This window comes from Natator depressus, chromosome 21, assembly GCF_965152275.1.
Source record: "Natator depressus isolate rNatDep1 chromosome 21, rNatDep2.hap1, whole genome shotgun sequence".
NCBI lineage: Eukaryota > Metazoa > Chordata > Testudines > Cheloniidae > Natator > Natator depressus.
The window spans coordinates 11325803-11343679 of record NC_134254.1 but is presented as its reverse complement, the minus strand read 5'-3'; the positions used below and the strand labels follow the sequence as shown (position 1 = coordinate 11343679).

Sequence of the window (17877 nt, the reverse complement as noted above, 5' to 3'; positions counted from 1 at the left end):
CCTTTTAAAATAAAGGAATTGTCTGTATATCAGCAGGAGAGAATGGCAGAGCTGGTACCTCCTCCCTCTGTCAGCATGGTGCTGTACATCCTGCTCACTAACTCTTGGAAAGTTAGAGAGACTCCTGAGAATGTTGGAAAGATTAATAGGTCTTTTTTTGCAAGTGTTTGGCAAGCACTGATTCTCCCCCTGAATCCCCAAAAAATGAATAAGGCATTTTGTTCCCTTGATGGTGCTTCAGTACATTCTGGAAATGAAGGTGAAGATTTATTAGTGACCTGATGAACCGCGAAAGCAGAGTACAGATCCCAGGAAAGGGGATGGGATCAGGGACTTGGTAATAGAACATGAAGATTTCCCCTGTGGGTTTCTACTCACCTTGTTCCAAAGTGCAGGTTGGTAGGGATCAGGTTCTCAAAACTAACTGTTGCTCCGTAGCCTGCGGAATTGTGCTCAGTCCAGTTTTAAGGAAACGGGTGCCATTATAAAAGCCACTAAAAGTCTTGAGTAATTAACCCCATTGTTGGCAGTCTCAGCCAAGCGAGTCCAACTGACTTTTGCCATCTGTACATGAGGTCTCCTCCAAAATTCAAACATATTGGCAGAGCCAGCTGAGGAGAATCTTCTTTGACTAGCCCTTCTGGTCCTGTTCTCTGTGGATATACAGTGTAGGGCTACCTACCATCTTTCTCTCCTTTACTAAGCGCAGGTAAAGTTGTTTCAAATCATCCACAGACGTGGATTTTCTGCATGCTTTTTCTTTGGAACAAAGCAGGTGACAGGCCAGTGAAACTGGAGGTGCAGTTTTGAATTCAAATATATCCAGTGATCCCTAGTAATCCAAAAACCCACTAAAACGCATTAAAAGATCAATGACACCATGGGAGGATTTCAATGAAGCAGAAAATCTTTGCCAAGACTAGTCAGTGTGGTTTGAAAAATCCATTAACAGTGAGCATTTATTTTTACTGTATTTAAACCTTATTTCTTTATCCTTTTAGAATGAAGTACAGTAAAACAGCCTTACAACCATTTTCCTTTCTTCTATAACAACGAGGTACTTCCCCATTTCACACAGGCACACTGACGAGTTTGCCACTCCCAATGAATTTTCACTGGGAAGGGAACATAATCTGCTATGTTTATTTCCATTCACGGACAGTCAAATTCATGTCTTTCCCAAGAGGTTAGTTAGAAGTCATTTCAGCCCCTTCGCAAATTTGAGATTTTACAGTCATACTCCTTTAGGAAGTTTCTCTCAATCTTACTGTGAAATAGACCCACCAGAGGAAACTGACAATACACATAGTCAAATATACGACGTAAACCAACTGAAAAATAGAGAAAAATATTTTCCCTTCTCATATCTTGAGTTCTTGTCATAAGCGTTCAGAAAACAAAATTCAGGCAGATTTAATATCTCTCTTCATGGTGGCTCTATGAACCATACCATTAGTTCAAACCTGTGCCTACTTCCCAGTACTCTCAAGATAAAGACCAGTTATGGATCTATCCATGCTCAGGCTTTGCTGATCTATAAAATACTACGACTACTTTGGAGTTTATCAAAAAGAAAAGGAGGACTTGTGGCACCTTAGAGACTAACCAATTTATTTGAGCATGAGCTTTCGTGAGCTACAGCTCACTTCATCGGATGCATACTGTGGAAATTGCAGAATACATTATTATATACACAGACACCATGAAACAATACCTCCTCCCACCCCACTCTCCTGCTGGTAATAGCTTATCTAAAGTGATCATCAAGATGGGCCATTTCCAGCACAAATCCAGGTTTTCTCACCCTCCGCCCCCCCACAGACAAACTCACTCTCTTGCTGGTAATAGCCCATCCAAAGTGAGCACTCTCTTCACAATGTGTATGATAATCAAGGTGGGCCATTTCCTGCAGGAATCCAGGTTCTCTCACCCCCTCACCCCCCTCCAAAAACCACACACACAAACTCTCCTTACAACGAAAAAAGAAAAGGAGTACTTGTGGCACCTTAGAGACTAACCAGTTTATTTGAGCATGAGCTTTCGGATGCATCCGATGAAGTGAGCTGTAGCTCACGAAAGCTCATGCTCAAATAAACTGGTTAGTCTCTAAGGTGCCACAAGTACTCCTTTTCTTTTTTCTTTTTACGAATACAGACTAACACGGCTGTTACTCTGAAACCTCTCCTTACAACGTGCATGAAAATCAAGGTGGGCCATTTCCAGCACAAATACAGGTTTTCTCACCCCCCCACCCCCATACACACACAAACTCACTCTCCTGCTGGTAATAGCCTATCCAAAGTGACCACTCTCCTTACAACGTGCATGAAAATCAAGGTGGGCCATTTCCAGCACAAATCCAGGTTTTTTAACCCCCCCCACACAAACTCACTCTCCTGCTGGCAATAGCTCATCCAAACTGACCACTCTCCCCACAATGTGCATGACAATCAAGGTGGGCCACTTCCAGCATAAATCCAAGTTTAACCAGAAGGCCGGGGGGGGGGGGGGGCGTAGGAAAAAACAAGGGTAAATAGGCTACCTTGCATAATGACTTAGCCACTCCCAGTCTCTATTTAAGCCTAAATTAATAGTATCCAATTTGCAAATGAATTCCAATTCAGCAGTTTCTCACTGGACTCTGGATTTGAAGTTTTTTTGTTGTAAGATAGCGACCTTCATGTCTCTGATTGCGTGACCAGAGAGATTGAAGTGTTCTCCGACTGGCTTATGAATGTTATAATTCTTGACATCTGATTTGTGTCCATTTATTCTTGGAGTTTATGCTTCTTTTTTTATACTCCTGGCTGGATTTTAAAACTGATTGGGTGGCAGGGGGGCTGCAGGGTTTATAAAATTCTGTGAAGATATCATTCTAAGGAGGGCTTAAAGAAGGTTTCATCAAAGAAATCTTTCCATGTTGAAGGCTCCTGGCTAGCTAGTGAGAGCCTTCAGGATGGGAATCTGCTCATCTCATCTGGCTTTGCAGTTCATCTTTATGAGAAGCCTCCCTGATGATCCCTGTCATTTAACTGCAGCTGCTCCTCCTCATTTGACTTTAGGTACTCTCTCAATGGCATATGGGTTGCTCTAAAACAGTTGTCAGAGTAGCAGCCGTGTTAGTCTGTATTCGCAAAAAGAAAAGGAGTACTTGTGGCCCCTTAGAGACTAACCAATTTATTTGAGCATAAGCTTTCGTGAGCTACAGCTCACTTCATCGGATGCATAAAGTGGAAAGTACAGTGGGGAGATTTTATATACACACAGACCTTGAAAAAATACACATTGTAAGGCCTTTTGGTATGATGTCCATCTGTTTGCATTTGGAAAGGAAGATGATGTCTGTCTGGTTCTCAACCTTTCCAAACTACTGTCCCCCTTTCAGGAGGCTGATTTGTCTTGTGTACCCGCACGTTCCACCTCACTTACCAACTACTTGCTTACAAAGTCAGACAAAAATAGAAAAGCGTTATAGCACACAGTTATGAAAAGTTGCTTACTCTGATATTTACCATATAATTATAAAATAAATTGATTGGAATATAAATATTGTACTTACATTTCAGTGTATAGTATACAGAGCAATATAGACAAGTCATTGTCTGTATGTGTCAAGGCTGATTCCCCGCTCTGGCACTTCGCGTGCAGAAGGTGGGGGCCGCAAGGATTCTAAAAATTAATACTGGCCACTCCAGGCTTGTATTAAACTCCTAAGGTTACTGCTTTTCTCTGACCTTGGCTTGGTAAACGCTGCCACCACCCAAATGCAAAAAAAACCCCTTGGACCCAGGAAGGCACACTTGGGAATTCCTCCCTGTGGGGTACCCTCAAGCCCTTTCACTGCCCCCCCCCCCCCCGGGGAAGAGCTGAGAAAGAAAATACAGGAAATTAGCTGTTGCTACCAGCTAATCAAACAGCATGCACAAACCTCTCAGGACACCAAAAATCCAATCTTGTTCTTAAAAAAGGTAAATTTATTAAAAACAAACAGGAAGAAAATACATCCGGAATTTAGGCTTTTGCTAGATTTTAAAAGAGCCATTCCAAAAATCAAGCACCCAAAATAGCGTTCTTGAGAGTTCAGCATAAGGTTACAAGCAAACAAAAGCATCTGCTGTTAGTACAGAGGAGTCCACAAGTCTTAAAAAAATAAAGAGAAAAACCTAATCGCATCTTTCTAAACATTCCTAATTTACTTACATATTTGGGGGGGGGGGTTAAATAAGTAATTCTAGGTATAATCTGATGATTTCTCATACCTGGCTTAAAGCTGCTTACAGAATAGTCATAGCCCTGATTTTGCTCTGTTCCCCTCTTTCCTGGAGCACAACAGACAAAGGGAAAGCTTCTTTCCCAATTTTAAAAAGCTCTAGCCTTCCCATTGGCTCTTTTGATCAGGTGCCCACTCCCTTTTCTTTACCTGGGGGACTTTTTCACCCCTTACAGGTAAAGCAAGCAGAGAACAGCTACCAAGAGTGATTTTAAGGCTAACTGGCTGGCTGTCCTTAAAAAGGAGCTACTCCCCCCGCCCTTCATTTATCCCAGTATGAAAGTTTAGTTTGTATTGACTTCGCTAGTGCTTTTCACGTAGCCTGTCCTAACGCTAAGCAAATAGCTAGATGAGTTAATGTACACCTGGAAGACCTACACATAACCAGGGGTAAGTGTATCCCTGGGGGTGAGAATCACTGCTCTAAAACCCTGAATCACAAGCAGCTCCAACATAGGTTAAGTTACACACAGGTAGGCAGGAGGTGACAGACAACAGCAAGGGACAGCAGGGGTTTCAGTCTATTAGAGTGAGACGACTACTCAGGATGATTGGGAACAAGAGTCCTAACACGACTGAAGACTCTGCAGATGAGGAGAGAGATGCAGAGTGACTGGGTGCTCTGAAACATTTATTACTGCCAGTTTAGTAGAGGCGCTGCGGTTTCCCCATGGTGGTCTTGATGTACAACACGCACATTCTGACAGTTCTTCAGCAAGAACACCAGGAAGTTGATGGCCAGGTGAAACTTGTAGACTAGCTCATCTCCAGTCATTTTTACATGGCCAACAGCCACTGCCAGACAAAGCACCTGGGGCAGGGAGAAGGACAAGGTCATCATTCAACTCCAGTGGTACAGACTTTATAGTACAGTCAGTTTAAAGACAGCCATACAATAGCTTAAGTAAATTCAGTCATCAAAAAATGTATATAATTAGATTAAGAGGTCTGATTTAAATCTGTAGGCTGCAACTGAGTCTCCTCATAAACCTTTTTTAAAGAGATAAAATATTATACTACAGGGTTTACAATTCCCCAATTACAGCAATTCCTCTGCAGCCTGGAAATGCTTTATGGAATTCCAGAGTTTGACACTTGAAGACTCCATTAAATACACCATTTGTGAAATTGAGATCTGAACAGCTTTACTTTCTACCAAGCTAATTTTTTCAGTTTCTCTATCAAAAACAGACATAACTTTGCCACTGGCTTCCACGTGCTGTAACTAAACACCATGCTAAAAAACTGGGTGCAATCTTTGTTGATGATGAAACTAGTCAGCTGATTATACAGTACTTTTTATTAGCAGACCTCAAGTACTTTAAAAAAGGTTATAAGTATAATTGTTCTTGTTTTGTAGATCAGAAACTTGAGGCAGAAGTTAAGTGACTTGCTCTACACCACAAGATCAATGGCAGACGAGGGAAGAGAACTCCCGTTTATTAATACCCAGTCCAGTACACTCTCCCCACTACGCTACGCAGTAAAATTTCTAATGATAAATCTCTTCCCCAACCAAAAGATTCCACAAAATCACTAATCCATGCCACACAGGATATTTGTTTTACAATAATTTTGTTTATATTTTTCATATTAGAAAAATCATTAGGGTCCTGTTAATTTCTGCTCTTTTTGCATCTCAGCCACCAAGCTTTGCTTTTCATTCTGTAAAGAACACACCCTGGGTACCAAATTTGCTCAAATCTATGCTATATAGCCAGATTACAGACTGACAGAAAGTTTAAAATGAAAACAATAGATCCATGCTGCAGTGTCAGGAATTCAGTAGCTCAAGCTGTTTAGTGAAAGATTTATATGTTCAAAGCCGGCCATTTTTGCTCTTGGTTCATTCAAGTTGTTTTTAAATCAAGTGGCCAATTAAGCTTGAGGGGGAATACTCAGTCAAGCAATATTTGCTATGAGTCAGGTTTCGACCATCATGAATTTGAATTTGGATTAGGGCTGTGTTCATTTAAAACTCTGGTTCCATCCTCTACATTAACTTTCTTGAAAGTTAACAAAAACAGTTTTAAAGCAAATGCAAGAAAACACTACTCAAAACCCACTGTTTCACCTGTAAGACTGAAGTTCATTTACACAATATTAAGCATAAAGCTTCAGTGACTACATACATCAATCTGTATAATACAAACCTATTATCCTAATTCCTGGCTAACTGAAGCTTGAACCATTTGATCCTCCCTAACTGCAGGAGCCAATCACGACAGGTGCTGAGCAAGTCCTTAATTCCCACTGACTTCAGTAAGCACCACGAGCACTCTGCATTTTCCAAGTTCAGGCCTCTTCGCTTGCATCTGTCATTTAAAACAAATTGTAAATTCCCTCCACCCTCAGGTTAGCATCTGAATGCATTGTGTTCCCTAAATGCACAAACTGAGATTGATTAGATATTTTCCACTGGCAGCCTCCTTAACAACCCTGGAGGAAAACTGCAGTCCAGCCCTGACAGTGCAAATCCATGTATAATGGCAGGCAGCCAATAGCTTCATTACAGTCCTGACTCCCACCACATGCTGTGTAACTGGCTTCTGAGGTCTGGTGTTCTGCATTTATTTTTTGTTTACCTTTTTCATTTGAAATTCGATAGTAGACTTGACTTCATCGACCTTGGCCACTATCTTTTCATTGTGAGTGAAGAGGGAAGGGAACTTGCCAGCTTTGTTCAGACCCTGACCCAAGGTAAGAGGAATCTGTTTGATCAGGGACTCTGAAGCCAGAAAGGCATTGTACTACTTAGCTATGAAAAAAAGATTAATGCCCAGAACACTGTAGTTCTGGCCACATCTATTTTAATACAGGGTTTGATTTACACCTCACTTAGAGAAACCTGCAAACTGTTGCTAAGAACCATTAAGTGCTCACAAGTTTGTATATTTACAGACTTCAGAGAATCTCGCATTAGGTAACAAGTTATACTTGGAGACAAGCCTAGGTTGAACAAGTGTAATCGCCCCTCACTACTGATCTGGCATGTTTCTTAAACATAGGTAATCCCAGTACCAGACAAGACAGTTTCTGGAACAAGCCAGGGAAATTTACTCCTTTCCTTACCCCCCCCCCCCCACTCCCCCACCAACACACATCAGCATCAACCTGATGTTGGGAGTGAGAGATAAGGGTTCTGTTCATTACAGTAAGAGCTCTCTGCATTTACTGGAACAGAATACACTTTGTTGTTTGCAGCGTTGTAACCATGTGGGTCCCAGGATATGGGAGAGGTATTATCTTTTTCGGGACCAACTTCTGCTGGTGAAAGACACAAGCTTTTGAGCTCCACAGACTCAGACCTGAAGAGCTCTGTGGAGCTCAAAAGCTTGTCTTTTACCAACAGAAGCTGGTCCAAGACGAGAGAGAGAGAGAGACAAGGTGGGTGAGGTACTATTAACCATTGAGGGCTGTTGCTGAAGTCTTATCCACACTAGGATTTAGCCACCAGTGCAGTTGTGCTGGCGCAATTTACCCCAACATGGAAGCTGTGTCTACACTAGGAGTTCACTGTGATGCAACTACTCAGCTGGCTAATAGTAATATAGACAAGACTTAAGACAACGGAACTCAAGCAAACCAAATCTGTTGTAAGTGCTTTGCAAAAGCAGCACTGGTCAAGCTAACTGAAGTCACATTGCCCAGCAGCATGGCATAATAAACCATACCCTTGCAATTCAATTGCTTACTGGCCTGTCAGATACGTTGCGGACTTGAAATTGCCAAGTAGGTAAATTTCTCCTCTAGCATTGCTCAGCCACCTTCACCCCAAACATCTGTTTGGTACCCCATACTGCAGTTGAGGGGAGCAACTGCTGCATGATTGAATTTACAAGGAATCTGAGTAAACAGGGTAACTCTCTTCCCCTGTCCAGATGGAAATGGGAAGGATTTACAAAGGCTGGTCATATTAGCAGCTTGTCCTCAATGGTGGGATATACACCATGACAATGTTAAAGAATTAATCCATCTTGATTACAAAAGTAATTGAGAAAGCTATGTTTTCTTGTTTAGAGAACCACATTTTAGATCTCGGATCCTTGGACAAGTCACTTTTAAACAATTTCACACTAGCAATGTAGTGAATAGGAGTCAATTACTCCTACAGGAATTTTCTGCAATGGTCACGTTGGATACTGTAGTGTGGCCCACCTTGATTGTCATACACATTGTAAGGAGAGTGGTCACTTTAGATAAGCTATTACCAACAGGAGAGTGGGTTTGTGGGGGGGGGGAGGAGGGGGAGAAAACCTGGATTTGTGCTGGAAATGGCCCAACTTGATTATCATACACATTGTAAGGAGAGTGATCACTTTAGATAAGCTATTATCAGCAGGAGAGTGGGGTGGGGGGAGGTTTTTTTTCATGCTTTGTGTGTATAAAAAGATCTTCTACACTTTCCACAGTATGCATCCGATGAAGTGAGCTGTAGCTCACGAAAGCTTATGCTCAAATAAATTGGTTAGTCTCTAAGGTGCCACAAGTCCTCCTTTTCTTTTTGTGAATACAGACTAACACGACTGTTACTCTGAAACCTGTAGTGTGTATGTAAAGTCTGACACCTCCAGGAGATACAATCTTCCCTTGTGGCAAGTTTCTCTCACATTTTAACAGTAGCATTTCTCCCGCATCTATTTGAGTTTATACCAGCCCACTGTCTGCATTACATGACCTGGTATTTCCAGGAAGCCTCCATCCACACAAATTACAGGCATATTGGCAGCATAGTTCTACTCACCCAGCTTTTTCACTAGCTTGTTCTTGAGTTTCTTCAGAGGCTCGATGTTCATGTGAGGGATATTGACTGCTTTGGCCTCATCACAGTGTTGCTGGACCCCCAGCACGCAGACTGAGAATTTACGGCACAGGAAGGACTTGAGCCTGTCAGGCAGGGAAGATGACACCCCACACTGTTCTGCTGCACTGTCAGCACCCTACACCTTGAGGGAACAGGCAGAGCTGCGGCCCAGAAACCTTACAACAATCACCCGTGAATCTTCACCCACCTGCCTCTAATCTGGCTTCTCCAGCTGGTCACAGGGATCAGCACTGGAGCCTCACCACACCTCCCCTCACATTTTAAGACCCAGGAGAGGGGTCTGTCCAGCCACACCACTTGGAGATGGGGGGTCTGAACGACCCGGGCAATTCAGAACTGCACCCTCCTGCCACTGTATCAAGCAGTCAGTGTGTTGCCAACCACATATACATCCAAAGTGCCTGGAGGGAGAAGGATGCAGGCCAAAGGCTGGGTGGAATCAGAGAGGTGCCAAGCCTGACTGTGCCAGAAACGTTTGCCCTTCTGCGGGTCATAGTTTTTCAGACTGATCAGCAGCTCCACTGTTTCCGCAAACCTGAAAAATAGAAGAAACAAAAGAAGCCTCAAGTAACTGCAGATTCACCCAAAGTTAGAATTTAAGAACCCAGTAAAACAAGATGAATATCAATATGCATAGGAAAAGCTGTAGTGATATTTAGCAGAGCATGAATACTCTGCCAAAAATCCCTCTCTCTCTTCGCCAGAGATTTCCAGTCATGGAGTTGGCATTTGGGGAAGGGCACAACCCACAGCACAGAGGAGAGTTCTTACTTGCGTTGTTTCACTTGAGTCCCTTGCAGGATCTCCAGCACTGCTTCCTACAGAGTGTCACGGGAAACTTTACTGTTGGAGATTTGAAAGACAAAGAGCAGATCAGAAACTTGAAAGGATCAGCTGAATTAATCACTCTGGACAGGTTGCAAGTGCAGGTACATTAGCACCTAAAACCACCTTTAATCCCATCAACCAGGGTAGTCGGTTAGCCTGCAGCATTCTGGTGGAATGAAACACTCCCGTGTAATGATGTGAACCCAAACATAACAGGGGCTAGTACAGCAGTGATAAAAATGGAAGTGACATGTTCACTGTGCAGGCCTAGAAAAGTGCAGAAATAGCTAAACAGCAACCATGGTGAATTTTAAATTAGATCCTTTGTTGTTTCATCTTCAATAATCTCAGGTGCTCGGAGCATGGGGAATCCCTATTTTTCAATACAGTAACCATTTCTCTTTTCAGCCCATTTCATTCCACCGCCCGAGATGCTGAAGCCACAAACCAAGATGAGAAAAGCAGCCACAGTGAAGGTTTCGTCCTCCAAAAGCCTGAACTCCACCAAGGAGGGGCCCATACTAGGAGCAAGAGTATAAAGGGTTTGTAAAATATAGCCGGGTTCACAAAAGAACGAGCTAAATTCATGGAAGGCAGGTCCAACAATGGCTATTAGCCAAGACAGGCAGGGGCACAACCCCATGCTCTGCATGTCGCTAAGCCTCTGACTGTCAGGAGCTGGGAGAAGAATCATAGGACTGGAAGGGACCTCGAGAGGTCATCTAGTCCTGTCCCCTGCACTCACGGCAGGGCTGATTATCTAGACCTTTGCTGACAGGTGTTTGTCGAACCTGCTCTTAAAAATCTTCAGTGAAGGGGATTCTACAACCTCCCAGGGCAATTTATTCCAGTGCTTAACCACCCTGAGAGTTACGAAGTTTTTCCTAATGTCCAACCTAAGCCTCCATTGCTTGTCCTATCCTCGGTCGTTAAGAACAATATTTTTTCTTCCTCCTCCTTCTAACAACCTTCCACATACTTGAAAACTGTTATGTCCCCTCTCAGTCTTCTTCTCCAGACTAAACAAACCCAGTTTTTTTAATCTTCCCTCATAGGTCATGTTGTTTTCTAGACCTTTAATCATTTTTGTTGCTCTTCTCTGGACTCTCTCCAGTTTGTCCACATCTTTCCTGAAATGTGGCATCCAGAACTGGACACAACACTCCAGTAGAGGCCTAATCAGCACTTACTTCTTGTGTCTTCAAAAAGAAAAGGAGGACTTGTGGCACCTTAGAGACTAACAAATTTATTTATTGAGTCTCTAAGGTGCCACAAGTCCTCCTTTTCTTTTTGCGGATACAGACTAACACGGCTGCTACTCTGAAACCCGTTCTTGTGTCTTGCTTACAATACTCCTGCTAATACATCCCAGAATGATGTTTGGTTTTTTTGCAACAGGGTTACACTGTTGACTCATTTAGCTTGTGATCCGCTATGACCCCCAGATCCCTTTCCGCAGTACTCCTGCCTAGGCAGTTGTTGCCCATTTTGTATGTGTGCAACTGATTGTTCCTTCCTAAGTGGGGTACTTTGCATTCGTCCTCAGTGAATTTCATCCTATTGACTTCAGACCATTCCCTCAGTTTGTCCAGATCTTTTTGAATTTTAAACCTAGCCTCCAAAGTAACTGCAACCCCTCCTGGCTTGGGATCGTCTGCAAACTTTACCAGTGTGCTCCCTATGCCATTACCTACATCACTGGTGAAGATATTGAACAGAACCGGCCCCAGAACCGATCCCAGGGGCGGCCCGGCTCTGCGCTCTCCCCCTGCCACAGCTGGCCCCGGCTGGCTCAAGGCAGAGGTGGGCTCAATGCAGGGACGCCCCGGCCAGCCCCCTGCACAGAGGCCCTCCGAGCTGGCCCGGGCTGGCCGAGGGGTGCCAGCGCTGACCCCAGGCTGGGGTGGGGGGCACGGGGAGGGGCCCCCACCAAGGGCCCCATAGGGAGGTCCCCGCTCCCCACATCGCCGCTATGACCCCTGGCTCAGCCAATGGGGGAGGCTCATGTAGGCCCCAAATTGAGCCCCGAGCCCCCCCCGGCCAGACAAGCCTCTCTCCTCAGCTAGCCGGAAGGGGGCGAGCTTGTGCCAGTCGCGCCTCATAAACAGGGGGCCTGCTCTCGCGAGAGTTGGGCGTGGGTGCCAATGGGACGCCATTTTGGTAGAGGCGGAGGGAAATGGGGAATGCCTTTGTGCGGCCGCCATCTTGGGAGAGGTGGCGTGTGGCCACTGGCTGGTTGATGTGCAGGCCAGCCGCTCAGCGTGGTTCCCTTCCCTCTGCGGCTGCTGCCTCTTCTGAGAGCCACATGCCCAGCGCTGGGTGGGGCGAGACCGGGGGGGCCGGAACAGTGTGTAGAGTGGGGGGGTGCTGAGAGCCATTGGACCAAACCAGCACCCCTCGTTCCAGAGGCCAAGCCCAGCGGGAGCCAAGCCGTGTATTCGCAGCTCTGCTGGGAGGTTTAACCCTGTCTGAGGGCCGGGCAATGGGATGGAGCAAGCTGGGGAGTGGGCTGCCGTGGTCCAGGGTACACAGCCTGCCGGGTCCACCCTGCGTGCCCAAACTCACCCTGCACTGTGCACTGCTAATACCCAGAGCCTGGCAGCACCTCCAAGGACCCACTAGCATTGCCTTGTGGCAATGTCCTCGGTGAAGTCCCAGTGCTAGAGGAGGACAGGGATGCTTATTAACTGGCTGAGATCGCTGACAGAAGAGATCCCATAGACGGTAAAGCCAGAGCGGTGCTACGAACATAGAGAGACGTCTCCCAGCTGAGACATGACAAGCAAGAATTTACATCTCGCTTAAGACTCATGGGAGATGGATGGCAGGAGAGAGATCACTAGATCACTCCCTGTTAAGTTCACTCCCTCTGGGGCACCTGGCACTGGCCACTGTCGGAAGACAGGATACTGGGCTGGATGGACCTTTGGTCTGACCCGATGTGGCCGTTCTTCTGTTCTTAAGCACGTTCTTATTTCGACAAATAATTAAAATGCTCCAACTAGAGGCATGTTTCCTTAGACCAAACAGCCTAACAATTCATATAAAGGCAAACAGTAGCAGCAGTGGGGGGAGCTTGGTAGTTTTAAGTTGAACCACAACAGTGTGATGAGTGTTACCGAGTGACTTGTGACAGGTAACCTGGTCCCCATCTGTCAGACACCCACAGCTTCTGTCAAATTTACGACCCAGCAGGCATTTCCTTGGTCAGATATCTTCACTTTAAGTATAAACCTAATTTTGCGGCATTCCTGGGCTTAAGGGGGTTAAGAAGGAAATGCCCAGCAGTTGATTTCCCTCAATGCAATATGCAAAACAGCTGATTACAGCCACATGGACAATGCCACCATCTGCCCCCCAACCCCACAGGCTTTGTTTTACACAGAAAGGATTATGGGTTAATTATCAGCACTCTCCTCCCTGCAAGCTAGCTGCTAACCACCAACTCCAGGAGGTCATCAGAAGGACACATGGTTATGTGACTTCTACAGGCTTAACTAGTAAGAGCCAGTTGTGATGAAATGGAAATTGTCTAATATTTGTATGAATCCTACATGAGCCTCAATTTCCACTATATGCTGCATTGTTACTCAATGGCTGGAAAAGGACTGTTTGCTCTCGAGGCTGGCTAAGAGATGCAGGTATGGCTGGCACCTGGCTTTCTGAGGCCTGGCCTACACTAGAAAATTAGATCCGCATAACGACATCTCTCAGGGTGTGAAAAATCCACACGTACCCCGAGCGGCAGAGTTCAGTTGATCTCAGTGCCCACATAGGCAGCACTAGGTTTACAGAATTCTTCTGTCGAGCTAGCTACTGCCTGTTGGGGAGGCAGAGGACCTACGCTGATGGGGGATGCCCTCCCTTTGGCGTAGGTAGTGTCGGCACTGTTGCATTTTAAGTGTAGACGAGCCCTGAAACTAAATGGGTCATTGGACAAAGACTGGCTGAGGCAGACCTCGTGTCAGTGAAGAACCCACGAAGACAACGGCAAAGCCAGTCCCCGGGACATTCATACCTAACAGCCAAGGACACAGAGAAAGATGGAGTTCCCCACTATGACGCTCTGTACCTCGGGGAAACACCCTACTCCCCCATGTTCATCTTTATAAAATGATTGTGTGGTATCCAATGCAAAGTTTGTCATGTTGGGTGTCTTCGGAAGGCCCATAATGCACGGAGCATGGCTGTTATAGTAATTGTTACAGTAATGTTACAGTAAGGGTATAGGTTATAATTTCATGTATATAGTTATGAGGCTGAAAATGTATCCTCATGGCTTAAAGCAAGCCCATAAGCAAAAACTCTCTAAAAACAGAGAGGCAGTTCACACCTCGTCAGGGGATGGATGGGACAAGCCCAGCCTCACAGGAACAATGGACACTGGCTCAGGCAGCAACAAAAGAATCTGTTTGGCCCTTGAGGGACTCACCCCCCTTCCTTTGGGCAGTTTGGGACTGCGATGAGGTAATGCTCATCTGACTCTGAAGGGGGTTGGGGGGCAAAGCCATGAGGAAAGAAAGGACATGATAAAAGGGAGAGCCATTTTGCCATGCTCGCTCTCGTCCACCTATATCTACAGACACCACCACCACCAAGCGACTGAAATGCTGATGAAAGGGGAGAGCCCGGCTGAAAAGTAACCAGCCAGCCTGTGGTGAGAAGATCAAGTTTTTAAGGACATTGAAAGTGTTAAGATCAGCTTAGAATGTGTTTTGCTTTTATTTCATTTGACCAAATCTGACCTATTGTGCTTTGATTCATAATCACTTAAAATCGATCTTTATAGTTAATAAATCTGTTTTTTATTCTACCTGAAGCAGTGCGTTTGGTTTGCAGAGTGTCAGAGGCTCCCCTTGGGATAATAAGCCTGGTACATATCAATTTCTTTGTGAAATTGACAAACTTATATAAGCTTGCAGCATTCAGTGGGCATAAGTGGACACTGCAAGACAGAGGTTCCTAGGGTTGTTTCTGGGACCGGAGATATTGGCTGGTGTCATTTGCTTTCAAGTAGCTGGGAGCAGCTTACATGCCAGAGGCAGTGTGTGAATGGCCCAGGAGTGGGGGTTCTCACAGCAGAGCAGGATAAGGCTGGCTCCCAGAGTCAAGGATTGGAGTGGCCTAGCAGATCACCCGTCCAGCTAACACCAGAGGGGAACGTCACACCCACCTCTCAGCAGGGAAGCTGTGCAACATTCCCCAGCTCCAGAACAAAAGAATTGGCTGCTGAAAGGCCCGGGGCTCTCACGTGGCGTCTGACCAAGGAGGACGGACTGAGAGACACAAAGAGCTTGAACACAGGGCTCACTGCAGCTTGACTGGGCTCTGGGCAAACCGGAATGGGCTATGCTTTGCTGTGTCCCAGTTGACTAATAAACCCGGCTGTTCTGACAATGCTTTCTGAGTGTCACTGCAAATGCTTGTGAGGTGCATTAATCCCTGAAGAGTGTACAAATCTCCATCAGGAGTCTCTCTCTGTTGGACTCGCGGAACAGAGCTTGCAGTGTGAAGCAGGCGTGCTGAAGGCCTAGAGGTCCAGTCTCAGGAGGTGGTGAAGCCACATGGGTTACCCTGGAGGAAGAATGAGACCCTAGGAGGGCAGGCACACTGAAGAGCACCTCCTCGAGACTGTTCCAAAGCTGGGGGCGTAGCACCGATCCTGTGGACCCGTGACACTAGTATAGTTGCCTTGATGATCCACTTCAGGAGATGATGCCCAAGAACTTCAGCCACCATAAAGATATCTGAGGCTGGGACAAGGCAAAAGAGGGACACCCTGTCCCAAAGAGCCCCCAGGGTTCTTAGCACTGAAAATAAATCCACCCTGCTTGTTGCAGCTCCGTCTTTCCTGCCCAGCACGCAGAACGATGCAGCATGTGTGTGTGAACGCTCACCAGCATTGCCCGTGGCTACACAAAACTCAAACCAGCTAAGGATGAAATGGGTTTGGAGCAAATGCGTTAACGGCAGCAATGCCAACTTCTGGGAAGAGGCCATCTGTACAATGAGCCGTGTGTGAACTGCTGCGAGCGTTTAAACCAGTGGTCCCCAAACTTTTCACAGTTGTGCCCCCCCCCCACCTACCCACACCCACCCCCTATGCCCCAGAGCTGGGAGCAGGGCCACGGCTCCTGGTGGGGGAGGAAATGCAGACAGGGGTAAGAGGTAGCGTTGCCAGTTTTGGTTGGATGTATTCCTGGAGATTTAATCACATGCCATAATCTTTAATTAAAGATTAATGTTTAATTCCTAAGTCTCCAGGCCAATCTTGGAGGGTCAGCAACCCTAGCAAGGGAACCAAGGCCGGGGGCCAGGTCTGGGCCAGGAACAGAGCTGCAGCGGGGGCCCAGGCTGGTGGCGGGGTGGGACTGGGGCTGGGGCCAGAAGCTCTGGCCAAGCCACTGTCAGGGGCCAGGGCCAGGAGCAGAGCTGGGGGGCAGAGCAGGTCTGAGTGGCGCCCCCAACCCACCCCCAACGTGGGCTGGCTCAGGCCCTGCCACACCCCACAGTTTGGGGTCCTCTGGTTTAAACACTGCCTACATTAATTGCAGTCTCTGCCTACATTAATTGCATTAAAGGGACAGCGTCAAGTCACAATGGATCTGAAGTCTGTGCTTTGGGAGAAAAGGCTTAACAAAACCTCAGACCCACGGGCCCCTTTCCCATCACGTCCTCTGCAGAGAAGGATGGAGCTGCTCCGTGATTTTGTACTCCCATCGCTATTGCTATGTGACGTGCGTCAGTCCATAGAGATCATACCGTACTGCACTGTGGTCAGCGTCTCAAGACTACCTTTATTAACTCAACCCTGCCCCGGCCTCTGGCAGAAGAGAAAGCCAGAGGATGGACCAAGTGACAGAGTCGTGCCGTGTTGGGCCCAGGATATTAGAGAGACAAGACAGGTGAGGTAAGAGCTTTTATTGGACCAGCTTCTCGTGGTGAGCGAGACAAGCTTCTGAGCTACGCACAAGACTTCTTCGGGGCAGTGCCCCATCAATCGCTGAGCAGCCAGCTGAGGCTGCAGCAGGGGCTGGCTAGTGTGGAAACAGACTCCGGCTAGAGCAGGAGCAGGAACAAGGGCAGCCTGTTAAAACTACTGGAAAGGGGAATGCTCCGGGCCAGGTAGTGACACCAAGCAGAGTCTGCTTCCCGTAGGAGCCTATATACCTGCCTTGGGATCGCCTGGGTGGGTCCCCACCTGCGGATTGGCTGAACCCGGGTTGAATGGTAATTGTCTCTGCAGTCCAGCTCAGGGATGACTCCTCAGGCTTTGGCAGGTTCAGGCCCCGAGGTATCACACAGAGAGAACAGCATGAGGAATACGGCTGGGTTATGAAATGATCTGTTTTATTGTACTGCTTTGACAAAGTAAAAAAGACAGTGCACCCAAGTCGAAAGCATACATGTGTTTTCCTTCAGGTTTTAGATGGACACAACGGCTACAAATGCTTTCGTGAGCAATTAATGGCACTAGGGAAGTTTAATGAACCCAAAGGGAGTGAGTGCAAGGGACAAGACAGAATCCTGAAGACACACAGAGGCAAGTGGTCTCCTTTACTGAGATAACACAGGATAAAGCCCTCTTCTGGGGGCAGTGGGGGGAACGGACACTTCAGAACCCCATGTGCAGGCCCCGCCCCGCCGAGCATTTCATTCCTTTGGAGAAAGGAGGAGAAGCAGATGTAAAGGGTTCACTTTATAAACTGTACTCATGGGATAACCAATAACATCTCCCGGTCACATAAGCTTGTGATCTCTGGGGTGTTTATCAAAACCATCTGCCTTCAAAACTGGGCTGCAAGTTTCATGAGAAAAGACTTTTCGCGCCATTTGCTCATAGTTTGGCCTCATCAGATATTTTGGCACTTCCAAGGAGAACGTGGAGGCAGCCACAGGCAGGGAAAGTTAAAAGGCCGAGCCATCTTTGAACCACAAGGAAGGTCCAGTTCAA

The 17877-nt window shown here is 46.3% G+C and overlaps 1 pseudogene; it reads right to left on the bottom strand.

Moving 5' to 3' along the window:
* Positions 1-4915: 4915 nt before the first annotated feature.
* On the bottom strand, positions 4916-10443 carry LOC141975816 (large ribosomal subunit protein uL1-like; annotated as a pseudogene).
* Positions 10444-17877: the final 7434 nt, after the last annotated feature.